Source organism: Oncorhynchus nerka, unplaced genomic scaffold, assembly GCF_034236695.1.
Source record: "Oncorhynchus nerka isolate Pitt River unplaced genomic scaffold, Oner_Uvic_2.0 unplaced_scaffold_1848, whole genome shotgun sequence".
NCBI lineage: Eukaryota > Metazoa > Chordata > Actinopteri > Salmoniformes > Salmonidae > Oncorhynchus > Oncorhynchus nerka.
In genome coordinates, this window is record NW_027039472.1 from 30,541 (window position 1) to 49,022 (window position 18,482).

The window sequence follows — 18,482 nt, forward strand, 5'->3', positions numbered from 1 at the left end:
AAAAGCAAAATTTTGAAAAAATGAATTTTTTGTAAAAAACTTATCACCCCTTAAAAAAGTGCTTTCTGGACCGTTTTTCAAAATTCTTTCGATTTTTTTGTCAATTACACATGTGTAAGAACTGTATGAATATTTGTCCACTTTTGTCCAATTTTATTATCATAATTTTTTTATTTTCTTTTACATGCGCATAAGGAATATGTTTTGTCCATTTTCAATATGATTTCATACGAAGTCAAAAGTCAAAAGTCAAAAGTAAAAAATGTCAACATTTTGGAAAAAACTTCACACACCCTTAAAAAGTGCTTTCTGGACCGTTTTTCAAAATTCTTTCAAATTTTTGTCAATTACACATGTGTAAGAACTGTATGAATACACTTTTGTCCAATTATATTATCATTTTTTTTTTTTTTTTTTTTTTTTTTTTACATGTGCATAAGTAATATGTTTTGTCCATTTACAATATGATTTCATAGGAAGTCAAAAGTCAAAAGTCAAAAACTTCAACATTTTGTAAAAATTTGACATTAAAAAGTGCTTTCTGGACCATTTTTCAAAATTCTTTCAAATTTTGTGTCAATTACACACGTATAAGAAGAACGGTATCAACATACTTTAGTTGTATTTTAATATCATATATATTTTTTTTTTTTTACTTGTGCATAAGGAATATGATTTGTCCATTTACAATATGATTTCATAGGAAGTCAAAAGTCAAAGTCAAAATTCACTTTTTTGGGGCCAAATGCCATATGAAATTTGACATGCTCAAAAATGCAAAAATTGACTGGCCTGATGAACACAGGATGGCCGAGCAGTGATAGTTGTACATTTCCATCACTCGTTGTGTTGATTTCATCATGTCCATTAGGTGATGTTTTTTCACTTAGAATCATATTGCAAGTGCATGCATTTGCAATATGGTTCAATGGACAATTACCATATGAAATTTGACATGCTCAAAAATGCAGGAATAAATTGACTGGTCTGATGAACACAGGATGGCTGAGCAGTGATAGTTGTACATTTCCATCACTCGTTGTGTTGATTTCATCATGTCCATTAGGTGATGTTTTTTCACTGCATTGTTGTGCAGAATCATATTGCAAAGTGCACGTGCATTGCATTTGCAATATGGTTCAATGGACAATTACCATATGAAATTTGACATGCTCAAAAATGTTAAATTGACTGGTCTGATGAACACAGGATGGCCGAGGCAGTGATAGTTGTACATTTCCATCACTCGTTGTGTTGATTTCATCATGTCCATTAGGTGATGTTTTTTCACTATAGAATCATATTGCAAGTGCACGTGCATTTGCAATATGGTTCAATGGACAATTACCATATGAAATTTGACATGCTCAAAAATGCTAAATTGACTGGCCTGATGAACACAGGGTGGCCGAGCAGTGATAGTTGTACCTTTCCATCACTCGTTGTGTTGATTTCATCATGTCCATTTGTTTATGTTTTCTCACTTTTGCAAAGTCACTGTGCATTTGCAATATGGTTCAATGGGCAGGTACCATCACAAATTTGTCATGCTATAAAAACCATGCAGGAATGTGAAATTGACTGGCCCGATGAACTCGGGATGGCTGGGCAGTGATTCTGGTTCATCTCAATGGCTCGTTAGGGTTGATTTCAGAATGTCACTTTTGGTGATGGTACCTCACTGTTTAAACATATTGCAAATGGACAAGAGTCACCAGCAAGTCACCGTCCATCAGTCAATTAGATATCATTCTGACAACAAACTGATACAAACTGACACTAAACCCACTTTTTCCAACTCGTTTAGTAGCCAACTATCACATACTTCAGAGCTGGCCCAAAATTCACAACGCCTTATGTTCAAACCATAAAAAAACATAAAACACGTAGTTACGTTCTAGCTGCGGGTCCATTTCTTATGTTATGTGTAGGCCTAGCTGAGGCGACCCCGAATCCCAAGTTTCGGCTCGATCGGTCATTTGGTGTCCGAGCAAAACCCTAATTGGTGCTGAAAATCCACTTTTTCCATGACTTGCTACGGGGTCCTTGAATGAGCTGGGGTCTGTCTATATGGGCCGAGACGGTCGCAATGCACCTAGTCTTGTGTCTCATGAGACATTTCTAAATGTCGCCATTTTCGTAATGGTCAAAATGAATTGAAGTCATTGCAAATGTACGAAGCTGTTTCTCGGTCCGAGAACCGTCTAGAGCCACGTAACTCACCACGCACTATCGACCTGAGGTCTAGAACAGGATTCTAAAGTTTCGGAACTCTAGGTCTGACGGTTCTTTAAAAGTTCCAACAAGGTTAACTAATGCAGGCAGTGTATGTCTCTACGCACCCCAATGGGTCCCTCCTTCCAAGCTGTGTGTGTGTGTGATTTAGTTTTCCTTTGAAATTTTATGGGAAAAATGACTGATTTACAGTTCATGGGGGTTGCCTAATCACACATATGAAGTTTTGGAAAGATCTGACTTTTTTAACCCCTCGAAACAGCCCCTGAGACACCAATTAAGGCACTTCCGGTTGGCACAGGAAGCTATAAGTCAACACATATCCTCACTGGGGTATGCTTTTACAGAATCCTGAGTTTTAAGTCCTTACGTTAAGAATTGACTGATTTACACAGGGTTGAATGCACTATGTCTATCAAACTGCAGGCAGGGTATGGAAAAACACTTTTAGGGTGATTTTAACCACTTCCGGTTGGTCCAGGAAGCTTAGAATCAACACAGGTAGACCTCATCCTGCCCTGATGGACTGTTACTAAAGACAGGTTCATACGGCATTCATAACCCATATAGACTTCAGGTTGAATTTAGGGGTGCAGGCAATGTATTCCTATGGGGAGACAAGTCAATGCAAACTCTTTGAAGTAAACACCTTCTTTTAACTAGTAAGGGTTAATGCCACACGGTCAAGGTTAGGCTTGCACGGATCGGAAGGACCTTAGGAACGTACCTGAGGTCAAATTGTGCTTCTCACCCTAAAGGTTCTCTCACTGTCACCCAAAAGCAAATGACGTGGTGGGGCAGGCTTAATTTTGGGCCTACTTTTCTCATGGTCGCTGCGCTCAGACCGAGCGAGCTACGGTCAAGCGGGATATCTCGTTGAACTCGGCACGGCCTAGAGATTATGTTTATGCCATTGCCTGCTCTCTGTGTCTTTGAGCACCGCCCTTTTTCACTCCATCCTTGCTGTGTGTGCGTGTGAGAGCTTTTCTTTGACATCTATTGGGAGAAATGACTGATTTACAGTTTAGGAGGGTTACCTAGTCACACATATGAAGTTTTGGAAAGATGTGACTTTTTTAACCCTTCAAAACAGACAGTGTGACCCAATTAAAGGCACTTCCGGTTGGCACAGGAAGCTATAAGTAAACACATGTCTTGATTGACATAGCCACTTACAGAATCCTGAGTTTTAAGTCTTTAAGTTAATAATTGACTGATCTACACAGGGTTGAATGCACTATGTCTATCAAACTGCAGGCAGTGTATGGATCAACACTGATAAGGTGATTTCAACCACTTCCGGTTGCTCCAGGAAGCTTAGAATTGGCACAGGTAGACCTCATAGTGGTCTGATGGACTGTCATAGAAGACAGGGTTCATAAGGCATTCATAACCCACATAGGCTTCAGGTTGAATTTAGAGGTGCAGGCAATGTATTCCTATGGGGAGAGAAGTCAATGCAAACTCTTTGAAGTAAACATCTTCTTTTAACTATTAAGGGTTAATGCTACACGGTCAAGGTTAGGCTTGCACGGATCGGGAGGACCTTAGGAACGTACCTGAGGTCGAATTGTGCTTCTCACCCTAACGGTTCTCTCACTGTCACCCAAAAGCAAATGACATTGAGGGCCAGGCTTCATTTTGGTTCTGCTTTTTTTCAAGGTCACTGCACTCAGAGCGAGCTACGGTCAAGCGGGGCGTCTCGTTGAACTCGGCACAGTCTGGAGACTATGGTGATGCCATTTTTTGTGTTGATTTCAGAATGCCATTTTGGTGATGGTCCCTCTCCGTTTAAACATATTGCTAATGTACAAAAGTCAACTAGCAAGTCAGTGTCCATCAGTCAATTAGATGTCATTCTGACACCAAACTGATACCAATTGACACCAAACCCACTTTTTAGGCTTTGTGTGTCTTTAAGCACTGCACTTTGTCACTCCATCCTTGCTGTGTGTGTGTTTCTGTGTGTGTGTGTGTGAGAGAGAGCTTTTCTTTGACATCTGTTGGGAGAAATGACTGACTTACAGTTTATGGGGGTTGCCTAATCACACATATGAAGTTTTGAAAAGATCTGACCTTTTTAACCCTTGGAAACTGCCACTGTGACACCATTTAAGGCACTTCCGGTTGGCACAGGAAGCTATAAATAAACTCATATCATGATTTGGGTATGCCTTTACAGAATCCTGAGTTTGAAGTCTTTACGTTAAGAACTGAGTTATTTACGGAGGGTTTAGTGAGTGTGTGTTATTTCAGAAAATCATAGAAAATCACAGAAATCTCGCAGAGCTCTGCAGCACACTTTAAAAAGATTCGTAAGAACACCCTGCAACTGGATCTGTAACCGTTGAAAAAAAAAAACCTATCCGTATCCGAACATCACCTAGGTGTCGTTGTACGATTTCTCTTAAATGACGATAGATAAATGGCTGGTTCTTTTTTTATTGACACCGGAGGCTCCTTGACTTTGACGTGAAGTGGAAAAATAATTTCTCTATTTTCATTTTGGACCTTTAATCCCAGATGAATGGCCATAACTCAAAAACCGTTGAGGCCTAGACGCCATCTTGTTCGGGGCCAACTGCCCATTATGCCGCCCCTACGCTCACCGAGTTTCGGCTTCTAAATATTTTCAGTTTTCGAGATAAGGCCCCGTCGTGAATCGTGATGTTTTGTCCAATACCAATATGATTGCTTATGCCCTCTTGTGGGAATTTCCGGGACAGCGGAAAAATGACCTAAATCTTATTATTTTTGTAAAACGGAAACCGAATGTCCGACAAAGTTTATTTGATGACTTCCTGGTAGGTCCGGCCCTGCCGCTCGGCCCGAATTTTACAAACGATTTCGGACGTCTAGTAAGGGACCGTACATTTGCAATATGGACTTTCTCACTAACCATACAGGTACTGCCGAAATCTTCCCTTAAGGTATGTAATATCCCAAAGTGAGTACCACAGAAAGAGCCATAATACCCATTAAAAACTAGCGGTCAAACAGGAAAATGGTTCCAATCATTTTCCCACCCTTCATGTTCCCCACAGGGGATTTTAAAAACACTTAAAATAAGGGCTGTGTTTCTTGTCGGCTTACCCTGGAGTGGTAAACTATTTGAATCATTATGGACCTCAGACCACACGTAGCAGGAATGTATTCAGAGCGCCCAAGCTAGCCACACATGCAGAGTGCGTTACGCGACTAAAAAAGGTAAGTCTGAATACCAAATACTGAGAAGTGCGAAGGAAAAGCATGAATTCCGAAATTGGGACCGAGCCCTAAGTGATTAGGCTGACTGTCCAATTTGTTAAAAAGTGTTTCCACCCGGTCTCGAACCGGGGACCTTTCGCGTGTTAGGCGAACGTGATAACCACTACACTACAGAAACCTGATGAGTGGAATACTAAGGGTGTGGCTGACTTTGGCTGGGTGGGGCATTTATCAATCTCAGAACCTATTGAAAATCAGAAATTACTTAGTCCATTAATTAAGCAATAAGGCTTGAGAAGCTGGGAATTATGAGGTATTTTTAAAATATTTGTTTTATTAATAAAAACTATATGTTATCGCTTTGTCATTATGGGGTATTGTGTGTAGATAGATTTTATTTTATTTCATCCATTTTAGTATAAGTCTGTAACGTAACAAAATGTGGAAAAAGTAAGGGGCCTGAAAACTTTCCGAATGCACTGTACCTATGCAGGCTAGCTTCTTTTCCTTTGCTAGCCAGCCAACTAAATCTATCACACAATCACATCAAGCAGCTGAAATGACAGAAAACGATCTACATTTTTGTTTGTTTTACCTTGGATTATATTGCCATTTCTTTGGATATATCCATTACAATGACCCTGATAAATGAATTTGCCTGGCTCAGAGAAGCTGTCAGTCTGTTCACATTCATACAGATCGCACGGTGGAGGTCCCCAAAAAACGGCAACATTGATCCACAGGTCGGAGAGGTAGACAGCAAGGTTTAGATAAACCACAACTGTTTCAAACCAAATGCTAGCCTCTGGGCATTGGGAAATATTGAATATGACCTTTCGCGTGTGAGGCGAACGTGATAACCACTACACTACTGAAACTACAATACAAAAAGAGGAAGTCGTGGAAAATATTAGGAATGCCCACAAGTCTACCTCACATAATATCCCAAAGTGAGTACCACAGAAAGAGCCATAATACCCATTAAAAACTAGCGGTCAAACAGGAAAATGGTTCCAATCATTTTTCCACCCTTCATGTTCCCCACAGGGGATTTTAAAAACACTTAAAATAAGGGCTGTGTTTCTTGTCGGCTTACCCTGGAGTGGTAAACTATTTGAATCATTATGGACCTCAGACCACACGTAGCAGGAATGTATTCAGAGCGCCCAAGCTAGCCACACATGCAGAGTGCGTTACGCGACTAAAAAAGGTAAGTCTGAATACCAAATACTGAGAAGTGCGAAGGAAAAGCATGAATTCCAAAATTGGGACCGAGCCCTAAGTGAATAGGCTTTACTGTCCAATTTGTTAAAATGTGTTTCCGCCCGGTCTCGAACCGGGGACCTTTCGCGTGTTAGGCGAACGTGATAACCACTACACTACGGAAACCTGATGAGTGGAATACTAAGGGTGTGGCTGACTTTGGCTGGGTGGGGCATTTATCGCTCTCAGAACCTATTGAAAATCAGAAATTACTTAGTCCATTAATTAAGCAATAAGGCTTGAGAAGCCGGGAATTATGAGGTATTTTTAAAATATTTGTTTTATTAATAAAAACTATATGTTATCGCTTTGTCATTATGGGGTATTGTGTGTAGATAGATTTTATTTTATTTCATCCATTTTAGTATAAGTCTGTAACGTAACAAAATGTGGAAAAAGTGGGGCCTGAAAACTTTCCGAATGCACTGTACCTATGCAGGCTAGCTTCTTTTCCTTTGCTAGCCAGCCAACTAAATCTATCACACAATCACATCAAGCAGCTGAAATGACAGAAAACGATCTACATTTTTGTTTGTTTTACCTTGGATTATATTGCCATTTCTTTGGATATATCCATTACAATGACCCTGATAAATGAATTTGCCTGGCTCAGAGAAGCTGTCAGTCTGTTCACATTCATACAGATCGCACGGTGGAGGTCCCCAAAAAACGGCAACATTGATCCACAGGTCGGAGAGGTAGACAGCAAGGTTTAGATAAACCACAACTGTTTCAAACCAAATGCTAGCCTCTGGGCATTGGGAAATATTGAATATGACCTTTCGCGTGTGAGGCGAACGTGATAACCACTACACTACTGAAACTACAATACAAAAAGAGGAAGTCGTGGAAAATATTAGGAATGCCCACAAGTCTACCTCACATAATATCCCAAAGTGAGTACCACAGAAAGAGCCATAATACCCATTAAAAACTAGCGGTCAAACAGGAAAATGGTTCCAATCATTTTTCCACCCTTCATGTTCCCCACAGGGGATTTTAAAAACACTTAAAATAAGGGCTGTGTTTCTTGTCGGCTTACCCTGGAGTGGTAAACTATTTGAATCATTATGGACCTCAGACCACACGTAGCAGGAATGTATTCAGAGCGCCCAAGCTAGCCACACATGCAGAGTGCGTTACGCGACTAAAAAGGTAAGTCTGAATACCAAATACTGAGAAGTGCGAAGGAAAAGCATGAATTCCGAAATTGGGACCGAGCCCTAAGTGAATAGGCTTACTGTCCAATTTGTTCAAATGTGTTTCCACCCGGTTTCGAACCGGGGACCTTTCGCGTGTGAGGCGAACGTGATAACCACTACACTACGGAAACCTAATGAGTGGAATACTAAGGGTGTGGCTGACTTTGGCTGGGTGGGACATTTATCGCTCTCAGAACCTATTGAAAATCTGAAATTACTTAGTCCATTAATTAAGCAATAAGGCTTGAGAAGCCGGGAATTATGAGGTATTTTTAAAATATTTGTTTTATTAATAAAAACTATATGTTATCGCTTTGTCATTATGGGGTATTGTGTGTAGATAGAAAGAGCCATAATACCCATAATACCCATTAAAAACTAGCGGTCAAACAGGAAAATGGTTCCAATCATTTTTCCACCCTTAAAAACACTTAAAATAAGTGCTGTGTTTCTTGTCGGCTTACCCTGGAGTGGTAAACTATTTGAATCATTATGGACCTCAGACCACACGTAGCAGGAATGTATTCAGAGCGCCCAAGCTAGCCACACATGCAGAGTGCGTTACGCGACAAAAAAGGTAAGTCTGAATACCAAATACTGAGAAGTGCGAAGGAAAAGCATGAATTCCGAAATTGGGACCGAGCCCTAAGTGAATAGGCTTACTGTCCAATTTGTTCAAATGTGTTTCCACCCGGTTTCGAACCGGGGACCTTTCGCGTGTGAGGCAAACTTGATTACCACTACACTACGGAAACCTAATGAGTGGAATACTTATGGTGTGGCTCACTTTGGCGGGGTGGGACATTTATCGCTCTCAGAACCTATTGAAAATCTGAAATGACTTAGTCCATTAATTAAGCAATAAGGCTTGAGAAGCCGGGAATTATGAGGTATTTTTAAAATATTTGTTTTATTAATAAAAACTATATGTTATCGCTTTGTCATTATGGGGTATTGTGTGTAGATAGAAAGAGCCATAATACCCATAATACCCATTAAAAACTAGCGGTCAAACAGGAAAATGGTTCCAATCATTTTTCCACCCTTCATGTTCCCCACAGGGGATTTTAAAAACACTTAAAATAAGGGCTGTGTTTCTTGTCGGCTTACCCTGGAGTGGTAAACTATTTGAATCATTATGGACCTCAGACCACACGTAGCAGGAATGTATTCAGAGCGCCCAAGCTAGCCACACATGCAGAGTGCGTTACGCGACTAAAAAGGTAAGTCTGAATACCAAATACTGAGAAGTGCGAAGGAAAGCATGAATTCCGAAATTGGGACCGAGCCCTAAGTGAATAGGCTTTACTGTCCAATTTGTTAAAATGTGTTTCCGCCCGGTTTCGAACCGGGGACCTTTCGCGTGTGAGGAGGCGAACGTGATAACCACTACACTACGGAAACCTAATGAGTGGAATACTAAGGGTGTGGCTGACTTTGGCTGGGTGGGGCATTTATCGCTCTCAGAACCTATTGAAAATCAGAAATTACTTAGTCCATTAATTAAGCAATAAGGCTTGAGAAGCCGGGAATTATGAGGTATTTTTTAAATATTTGTTTTATTAATAAAAACTATATGTTATCGCTTTGTCATTATGGGGTATTGTGTGTAGATAGATTTTATTTTATTTCATCCATTTTAGTATAAGTCTGTAACGTAACAAAATGTGGAAAAAGTAAGGGGCCTGAAAACTTTCCGAATGCACTGTACCTATGCAGGCTAGCTTCTTTTCCTTTGCTAGCCAGCCAACTAAATCTATCACAAATCACATCAAGCAGCTGAAATGACAGAAAACGATCTACATTTTTGTTTGTTTTACCTTGGATTATATTGCCATTTCTTTGGATATATCCATTACAATGACCCTGATAAATGAATTTGCCTGGCTCAGAGAAGCTGTCAGTCTGTTCACATTCATACAGATCGCACGGTGGAGGTCCCCAAAAACGGCAACATTGATCCACAGGTCGGAGAGGTAGACAGCAAGGTTTAGATAAACCACAACTGTTTCAAACCAAATGCTAGCCTCTGGGCATTGGGAAATATTGAATATGACCTTTCGCGTGTGAGGCGAACGTGATAACCACTACACTACTGAAACTACAATACAAAAAGAGGAAGTCGTGGAAAATATTAGGAATGCCCACAAGTCTACCTCACATAATATCCCAAAGTGAGTACCACAGAAAGAGCCATAATACCCATTAAAAACTAGCGGTCAAACAGGAAAATGGTTCCAATCGTTTTTCCACCCTTCATGTTCCCCACAGGGGATTTTAAAAACACTTAAAATAAGGGCTGTGTTTCTTGTCGGCTTACCCTGGAATGATAAACTATTTGAATCATTATGGACCTCAGACCACACGTAGCAGGAATGTATTCAGAGCGCCCAAGCTAGCCACACATGCAGAGTGCGTTACGCAACTAAAAATGTAAGTCTGAATACCAAATACTGAGAAGTGCGAAGGAAAAGCATGAATTCCGAAATTGGGACTGAGCCCTAAGTGAATAGGCTTACTGTCCAATTTGTTAAAATGTGTTTCCGCCCGGTTTCGAACCGGGGACCTTTCGCGTGTGAGGCGAACGTGATAACCCCTACACTACGGAAACCTAATGAGTGGAATACTAAGGGTGTGGCTGACTTTGGCTGGGTGGGGCATTTATCGCTCTCAGAACCTATTGAAAATCAGAAATTACTTAGTCCATTAATTAAGCAATAAGGCTTGAGAAGCCGGGAATTATGAGGTATTTTTTAAAATATTTGTTTTATTAATAAAAACTATATGTTATCGCTTTGTCATTATGGGGTATTGTGTGTAGATAGATTTTATTTTATTTCATCCATTTTAGTATAAGTCTGTAACGTAACAAAATGTGGAAAAAGTAAGGGGCCTGAAAACTTTCCGAATGCACTGTACCTATGCAGGCTAGCTTCTTTTCCTTTGCTAGCCAGCCAACTAAATCTATCACACAATCACATCAAGCAGCTGAAATGACAGAAAACGATCTACATTTTTGTTTGTTTTACCTTGGATTATATTGCCATTTCTTTGGATATATCCATTACAATGACCCTGATAAATGAATTTGCCTGGCTCAGAGAAGCTGTCAGTCTGTTCACATTCATACAGATCGCACGGTGGAGGTCCCCAAAAACGGCAACATTGATCCACAGGTCGGAGAGGTAGACAGCAAGGTTTAGATAAACCACAACTGTTTCAAACCAAATGCTAGCCTCTGGGCATTGGGAAATATTGAATATGACCTTTCGCGTGTGAGGCGAACGTGATAACCACTACACTACTGAAACTACAATACAAAAAGAGGAAGTCGTGGAAAATATTAGGAATGCCCACAAGTCTACCTCACATAATATCCCAAAGTGAGTACCACAGAAAGAGCCATAATACCCATTAAAAACTAGCGGTCAAACAGGAAAATGGTTCCAATCATTTTTCCACCCTTCATGTTCCCCACAGGGGATTTTAAAAACACTTAAAATAAGGGCTGTGTTTCTTGTCGGCTTACCCTGGAGTGGTAAACTATTTGAATCATTATGGACCTCAGACCACACGTAGCAGGAATGTATTCAGAGCGCCCAAGCTAGCCACACATGCAGAGTGCGTTACGCGACTAAAAAAAAGGTAAGTCTGAATACCAAATACTGAGAAGTGCGAAGGAAAAGCATGAATTCCGAAATTGGGACCGAGCCCTAAGTGAATAGGCTTTACTGTCCAATTTGTTAAAATGTGTTTCCCCGGTTTCGAACCGGGGACCTTTCGCGTGTGAGGCGAACGTGATAACCACTACACTACGGAAACCTAATGAGTGGAATACTAAGGGTGTGGCTGACTTTGGCTGGGTGGGGCATTTATCGCTCTCAGAACCTATTGAAAATCAGAAATTACTTAGTCCATTAATTAAGCAATAAGGCTTGAGAAGCCGGGAATTATGAGGTATTTTTAAATATTTGTTTTATTAATAAAAACTATATGTTATCACTTTGTCATTATGGGGTATTGTGTGTAGATAGATTTTATTTTATTTCATCCATTTTAGTATAAGTCTGTAACGTAACAAAATGTGGAAAAAGTAAGGGGCCTGAAAACTTTCCGAATGCACTGTACCTATGCAGGCTAGCTTCTTTTCCTTTGCTAGCCAGCCAACTAAATCTATCACACAATCACATCAAGCAGCTGAAATGACAGAAAACGATCTACATTTTTGTTTGTTTTACCTTGGATTATATTGCCATTTCTTTGGATATATCCATTACAATGACCCTGATAAATGAATTTGCCTGGCTCAGAGAAGCTGTCAGTCTGTTCACATTCATACAGATCGCACGGTGGAGGTCCCCAAAAACGGCAACATTGATCCACAGGTCGGAGAGGTAGACAGCAAGGTTTAGATAAACCACAACTGTTTCAAACCAAATGCTAGCCTCTGGGCATTGGGAAATATTGAATATGACCTTTCGCGTGTGAGGCGAACGTGATAACCACTACACTACTGAAACTACAATACAAAAAGAGGAAGTCGTGGAAAATATTAGGAATGCCCACAAGTCTACCTCACATAATATCCCAAAGTGAGTACCACAGAAAGAGCCATAATACCCATTAAAAACTAGCGGTCAAACAGGAAAATGGTTCCAATCATTTTTCCACCCTTCATGTTCCCCACAGGGGATTTTAAAAACACTTAAAATAAGGGCTGTGTTTCTTGTCGGCTTACCCTGGAGTGGTAAACTATTGAATCATTATGGACCTCAGACCACACGTAGCAGGAATGTATTCAGAGCGCCCAAGCTAGCCACACATGCAGAGTGCGTTACGCGACTAAAAAAGGTAAGTCTGAATACCAAATACTGAGAAGTGCGAAGGAAAAGCATGAATTCCGAAATTGGGACCGAGCCCTAAGTGAATAGGCTTTACTGTCCAATTTGTTAAAATGTGTTTCCGCCCGGTTTCGAACCGGGGACCTTTCGCGTGTGAGGCGAACGTGATAACCCCTACACTACGGAAACCTAATGAGTGGAATACTAAGGGTGTGGCTGACTTTGGCTGGGTGGGGCATTTATCGCTCTCAGAACCTATTGAAAATCAGAAATTACTTAGTCCATTAATTAAGCAATAAGGCTTGAGAAGCCGGGAATTATGAGGTATTTTTTAAATATTTGTTTTATTAATAAAAACTATATGTTATCGCTTTGTCATTATGGGGTATTGTGTGTAGATAGATTTTATTTTATTTCATCCATTTTAGTATAAGTCTGTAACGTAACAAAATGTGGAAAAAGTAAGGGGCCTGAAAACTTTCCGAATGCACTGTACCTATGCAGGCTAGCTTCTTTTCCTTTGCTAGCCAGCCAACTAAATCTATCACACAATCACATCAAGCAGCTGAAATGACAGAAAACGATCTACATTTTTGTTTGTTTTACCTTGGATTATATTGCCATTTCTTTGGATATATCCATTACAATGACCCTGATAAATGAATTTGCCTGGCTCAGAGAAGCTGTCAGTCTGTTCACATTCATACAGATCGCACGGTGGAGGTCCCCCAAAAACGGCAACATTGATCCACAGGTCGGAGAGGTAGACAGCAAGGTTTAGATAAACCACAACTGTTTCAAACCAAATGCTAGCCTCTGGGCATTGGGAAATATTGAATATGACCTTTCGCGTGTGAGGCGAACGTGATAACCACTACACTACTGAAACTACAATACAAAAAGAGGAAGTCGGAAAATATTAGGAATGCCCACAAGTCTACCTCACATAATATCCCAAAGTGAGTACCACAGAAAGAGCCATAATACCCATTAAAAACTAGCGGTCAAACAGGAAAATGGTTCCAATCATTTTTCCACCCTTCATGTTCCCCACAGGGGATTTTAAAAACACTTAAAATAAGGGCTGTGTTTCTTGTCGGCTTACCCTGGAGTGGTAAACTATTTGAATCATTATGGACCTCAGACCACACGTAGCAGGAATATATTCAGAGCGCCCAAGCTAGCCACACATGCAGAGTGCGTTACGCGACAAAAAAGGTAAGTCTGAATACCAAATACTGAGAAGTGCGAAGGAAAAGCATGAATTCCGAAATTGGGACCGAGCCCTAAGTGAATAGGCTTTACTGTCCAATTTGTTAAAATGTGTTTCCGCCCGGTTTCGAACCGGGGACCTTTCGCGTGTGAGGCGAACGTGATAACCCCTACACTACGGAAACCTAATGAGTGGAATACTAAGGGTGTGGCTGACTTTGGCTGGGTGGGGCATTTATCGCTCTCAGAACCTATTGAAAATCAGAAATTACTTAGTCCATTAATTAAGCAATAAGGCTTGAGAAGCCGGGAATTATGAGGTATTTTTAAATATTTGTTTTATTAATAAAAACTATATGTTATCGCTTTGTCATTATGGGGTATTGTGTGTAGATAGATTTTATTTTATTTCATCCATTTTAGTATAAGTCTGTAACGTAACAAAATGTGGAAAAAGTAAGGGGCCTAAAAACTTTCCGAATGCACTGTACCTATGCAGGCTAGCTTCTTTTCCTTTGCTAGCCAGCCAACTAAATCTATCACACAATCACATCAAGCAGCTGAAATGACAGAAAACGATCTACATTTTTGTTTGTTTTACCTTGGATTATATTGCCATTTCTTTGGATATATCCATTACAATGACCCTGATAAATGAATTTGCCTGGCTCAGAGAAGCTGTCAGTCTGTTCACATTCATACAGATCGCACGGTGGAGGTCCCCAAAAAACGGCAACATTGATCCACAGGTCGGAGAGGTAGACAGCAAGGTTTAGATAAACCACAACTGTTTCAAACCAAATGCTAGCCTCTGGGCATTGGGAAATATTGAATATGACCTTTCGCGTGTGAGGCGAACGTGATAACCACTACACTACTGAAACTACAATACAAAAAGAGGAAGTCGTGGAAAATATTAGGAATGCCCACAAGTCTACCTCACATAATATCCCAAAGTGAGTACCACAGAAAGAGCCATAATACCCATTAAAAACTAGCGGTCAAACAGGAAAATGGATCCAATCATTTTTCCACCCTTCATGTTCCCCACAGGGGATTTTAAAAACACTTAAAATAAGGGCTGTGTTTCTTGTCGGCTTACCCTGGAGTGGTAAACTATTTGAATCATTATGGACCTCAGACCACACGTAGCAGGAATGTATTCAGAGCGCCCAAGCTAGCCACACATGCAGAGTGCGTTTTCGCGACTAAAAAAAAGGTAAGTCTGAATACCAAATACTGAGAAGTGCGAAGGAAAAGCATGAATTCCGAAATTGGGACCGAGCCCTAAGTGAATAGGCTTTACTGTCCAATTTGTTAAAATGTGTTTCCGCCCGGTTTCGAACCGGGGACCTTTCGCGTGTGAGGCGAACGTGATAACCCCTACACTACGGAAACCTAATGAGTGGAATACTAAGGGTGTGGCTGACTTTGGCTGGGTGGGGCATTTATCGCTCTCAGAACCTATTGAAAATCAGAAATTACTTAGTCCATTAATTAAGCAATAAGGCTTGAGAAGCCGGGAATTATGAGGTATTTTTTAAATGTTTGTTTTATTAATAAAAACTATATGTTATCACTTTGTCATTATGGGGTATTGTGTGTAGATAGATTTTATTTTATTTCATCCATTTTAGTATAAGTCTGTAACGTAACAAAATGTGGAAAAAAGTAAGGGGCCTAAAAACTTTCCGAATGCACTGTACCTATGCAGGCTAGCTTCTTTTCCTTTGCTAGCCAGCCAACTAAATCTATCACACAATCACATCAAGCAGCTGAAATGACAGAAAACGATCTACATTTTTGTTTGTTTTACCTTGGATTATATTGCCATTTCTTTGGATATATCCATTACAATGACCCTGATAAATGAATTTGCCTGGCTCAGAGAAGCTGTCAGTCTGTTCACATTCATACAGATCGCACGGTGGAGGTCCCCAAAAACGGCAACATTGATCCACAGGTCGGAGAGGTAGACAGCAAGGTTTAGATAAACCACAACTGTTTCAAACCAAATGCTAGCCTCTGGGCATTGGGAAATATTGAATATGACCTTTCGCGTGTGAGGCGAACGTGATAACCACTACACTACTGAAACTACAATACAAAAAGAGGAAGTCGTGGAAAATATTAGGAATGCCCACAAGTCTACCTCACATAATATCCCAAAGTGAGTACCACAGAAAGAGCCATAATACCCATTAAAAACTAGCGGTCAAACAGGAAAATGGTTCCAATCATTTTTCCACCCTTCATGTTCCCCACAGGGGATTTTAAAAACACTTAAAATAAGGGCTGTGTTTCTTGTCGGCTTACCCTGGAGTGGTAAACTATTTGAATCATTATGGACCTCAGACCACACGTAGCAGGAATGTATTCAGAGCGCCCAAGCTAGCCACACATGCAGAGTGCGTTACGCGACTAAAAAAGGTAAGTCTGAATACCAAATACTGAGAAGTGCGAAGGAAAAGCATGAATTCCGAAATTGGGACCGAGCCCTAAGTGAATAGGCTTACTGTCCAATTTGTTAAAATGTGTTTCCGCCCGGTTTCGAACCGGGGACCTTTCGCGTGTGAGGCGAACGTGATAACCACTACACTACAGAAACCTAATGAGTGGAATACTAAGGGTGTGGCTGACTTTGGCTGGGTGGGACATTTATCGCTCTCAGAACCTATTGAAAATCAGAAATTACTTAGTCCATTAATTAAGCAATAAGGCTTGAGAAGCCGGGAATTATGAGGTATTTTTAAATGTTTGTTTTATTAATAAAAACTATATGTTATCGCTTTGTCATTATGGGGTATTGTGTGTAGATAGATTTTATTTTATTTCATCCATTTTAGTATAAGTCTGTAACGTAACAAAATGTGGAAAAAGTAAGGGGCCTGAAAACTTTCCGAATGCACTGTACCTATGCAGGCTAGCTTCTTTTCCTTTGCTAGCCAGCCAACTAAATCTATCACACAATCACATCAAGCAGCTGAAATGACAGAAAACGATCTACATTTTTGTTTGTTTTACCTTGGATTATATTGCCATTTCTTTGGATATATCCATTACAATGACCCTGATAAATGAATTTGCCTGGCTCAGAGAAGCTGTCAGTCTGTTCACATTCATACAGATCGCACGGTGGAGGTCCCCAAAAACGGCAACATTGATCCACAGGTCGGAGAGGTAGACAGCAAGGTTTAGATAAACCACAACTGTTTCAAACCAAATGCTAGCCTCTGGGCATTGGGAAATATTGAATATGACCTTTCGCGTGTGAGGCGAACGTGATAACCACTACACTACTGAAACTACAATACAAAAAGAGGAAGTCGTGGAAAATATTAGGAATGCCCACAAGTCTACCTCACATAATATCCCAAAGTGAGTACCACAGAAAGAGCCATAATACCCATTAAAAACTAGCGGTCAAACAGGAAAATGGTTCCAATCATTTTTCCACCCTTCATGTTCCCCACAGGGGATTTTAAAAACACTTAAAATAAGGGCTGTGTTTCTTGTCGGCTTACCCTGGAGTGGTAAACTATTTGAATCATTATGGACCTCAGACCACACGTAGCAGGAATGTATTCAGAGCGCCCAAGCTAGCCACACATGCAGAGTGCGTTTCGCGACTAAAAAAGGTAAGTCTGAATACCAACTACTGAGAAGTGCGAAGGAAAAGCATGAATTCCGAAATTGGGACCGAGCCCTAAGTGAATAGGCTTACTGTCCAATTTGTTAAAATGTGTTTCCGCCCGGTTTCGAACCGGGGACCTTTCGCGTGTGAGGCGAACGTGATAACCCCTACACTACGGAAACCTAATGAGTGGAATACTAAGGGTGTGGCTGACTTTGGCTGGGTGGGGCATTTATCGCTCTCAGAACCTATTGAAAATCAGAAATTACTTAGTCCATTAATTAAGCAATAAGGCTTGAGAAGCCGGGAATTATGAGGTATTTTTTAAATGTTTGTTTTATTAATAAAAACTATATGTTATCACTTTGTCATTATGGGGTATTGTGTGTAGATAGATTTTATTTTATTTCATCCATTTTAGTATAAGTCTGTAACGTAACAAAATGTGGAAAAAAGTAAGGGGTCTGAAAACTTTCCGAATGCACTGTACCTATGCAGGCTAGCTTCTTTTCCTTTGCTAGCCAGCCAACTAAATCTATCACACAATCACATCAAGCAGCTGAAATGACAGAAAACGATCTACATTTTTGTTTGTTTTACCTTGGATTATATTGCCATTTCTTTGGATATATCCATTACAATGACCCTGATAAATGCATTTGCCTGGCTCAGAGAAGCTGTCAGTCTGTTCACATTCATACAGATCGCACGATGGAGGTCCCCCAAAAAACGGCAACATTGATCCACAGGTCGGAGAGGTAGACAGCAAGGTTTAGATAAACCACAACTGTTTCAAACCAAATGCTAGCCTCTGGGCATTGGGAAATATTGAATATGACCTTTCGCGTGTGAGGCGAACGTGATAACCACTATACTACTGAAACTACA

General features: G+C 40.4%; 12 non-coding genes across 12 annotated transcripts; all 12 read right to left on the minus strand.

Annotated features, from left to right (window-relative positions):
- Window positions 1-5,547: 5,547 nt before the first annotated feature.
- trnav-aac (transfer RNA valine (anticodon AAC)) lies at window positions 5,548-5,620 on the minus strand. The gene has a single exon. It is a non-coding gene; the product is annotated as a tRNA-Val (tRNA).
- A 1,138-nt stretch (window positions 5,621-6,758) lies between these two features.
- On the minus strand, window positions 6,759-6,831 carry trnav-aac (transfer RNA valine (anticodon AAC)). The gene has a single exon. It is a non-coding gene; the product is annotated as a tRNA-Val (tRNA).
- Window positions 6,832-7,965: 1,134 nt separating this feature from the next.
- Window positions 7,966-8,038, minus strand: trnav-cac (transfer RNA valine (anticodon CAC)). Its single transcript has one exon. It is a non-coding gene; the product is annotated as a tRNA-Val (tRNA).
- A 551-nt stretch (window positions 8,039-8,589) lies between these two features.
- trnav-cac (transfer RNA valine (anticodon CAC)) lies at window positions 8,590-8,662 on the minus strand. The gene has a single exon. It is a non-coding gene; the product is annotated as a tRNA-Val (tRNA).
- A 573-nt stretch (window positions 8,663-9,235) lies between these two features.
- Window positions 9,236-9,311, minus strand: trnar-ccu (transfer RNA arginine (anticodon CCU)). Its single transcript is given in 2 exon segments — window positions 9,236-9,271; window positions 9,275-9,311. It is a non-coding gene; the product is annotated as a tRNA-Arg (tRNA).
- Window positions 9,312-10,445: 1,134 nt separating this feature from the next.
- trnav-cac (transfer RNA valine (anticodon CAC)) lies at window positions 10,446-10,518 on the minus strand. Its single transcript has one exon. It is a non-coding gene; the product is annotated as a tRNA-Val (tRNA).
- Window positions 10,519-11,658: 1,140 nt separating this feature from the next.
- Window positions 11,659-11,729, minus strand: trnav-cac (transfer RNA valine (anticodon CAC)). Its single transcript has one exon. It is a non-coding gene; the product is annotated as a tRNA-Val (tRNA).
- A 1,135-nt stretch (window positions 11,730-12,864) lies between these two features.
- Window positions 12,865-12,937, minus strand: trnav-cac (transfer RNA valine (anticodon CAC)). Its single transcript has one exon. It is a non-coding gene; the product is annotated as a tRNA-Val (tRNA).
- A 1,135-nt stretch (window positions 12,938-14,072) lies between these two features.
- trnav-cac (transfer RNA valine (anticodon CAC)) lies at window positions 14,073-14,145 on the minus strand. The gene has a single exon. It is a non-coding gene; the product is annotated as a tRNA-Val (tRNA).
- Window positions 14,146-15,285: 1,140 nt separating this feature from the next.
- Window positions 15,286-15,358, minus strand: trnav-cac (transfer RNA valine (anticodon CAC)). Its single transcript has one exon. It is a non-coding gene; the product is annotated as a tRNA-Val (tRNA).
- Window positions 15,359-16,495: 1,137 nt separating this feature from the next.
- trnav-cac (transfer RNA valine (anticodon CAC)) lies at window positions 16,496-16,568 on the minus strand. The gene has a single exon. It is a non-coding gene; the product is annotated as a tRNA-Val (tRNA).
- Window positions 16,569-17,703: 1,135 nt separating this feature from the next.
- Window positions 17,704-17,776, minus strand: trnav-cac (transfer RNA valine (anticodon CAC)). Its single transcript has one exon. It is a non-coding gene; the product is annotated as a tRNA-Val (tRNA).
- Between the last annotated feature and the right edge of the window lie 706 nt (window positions 17,777-18,482).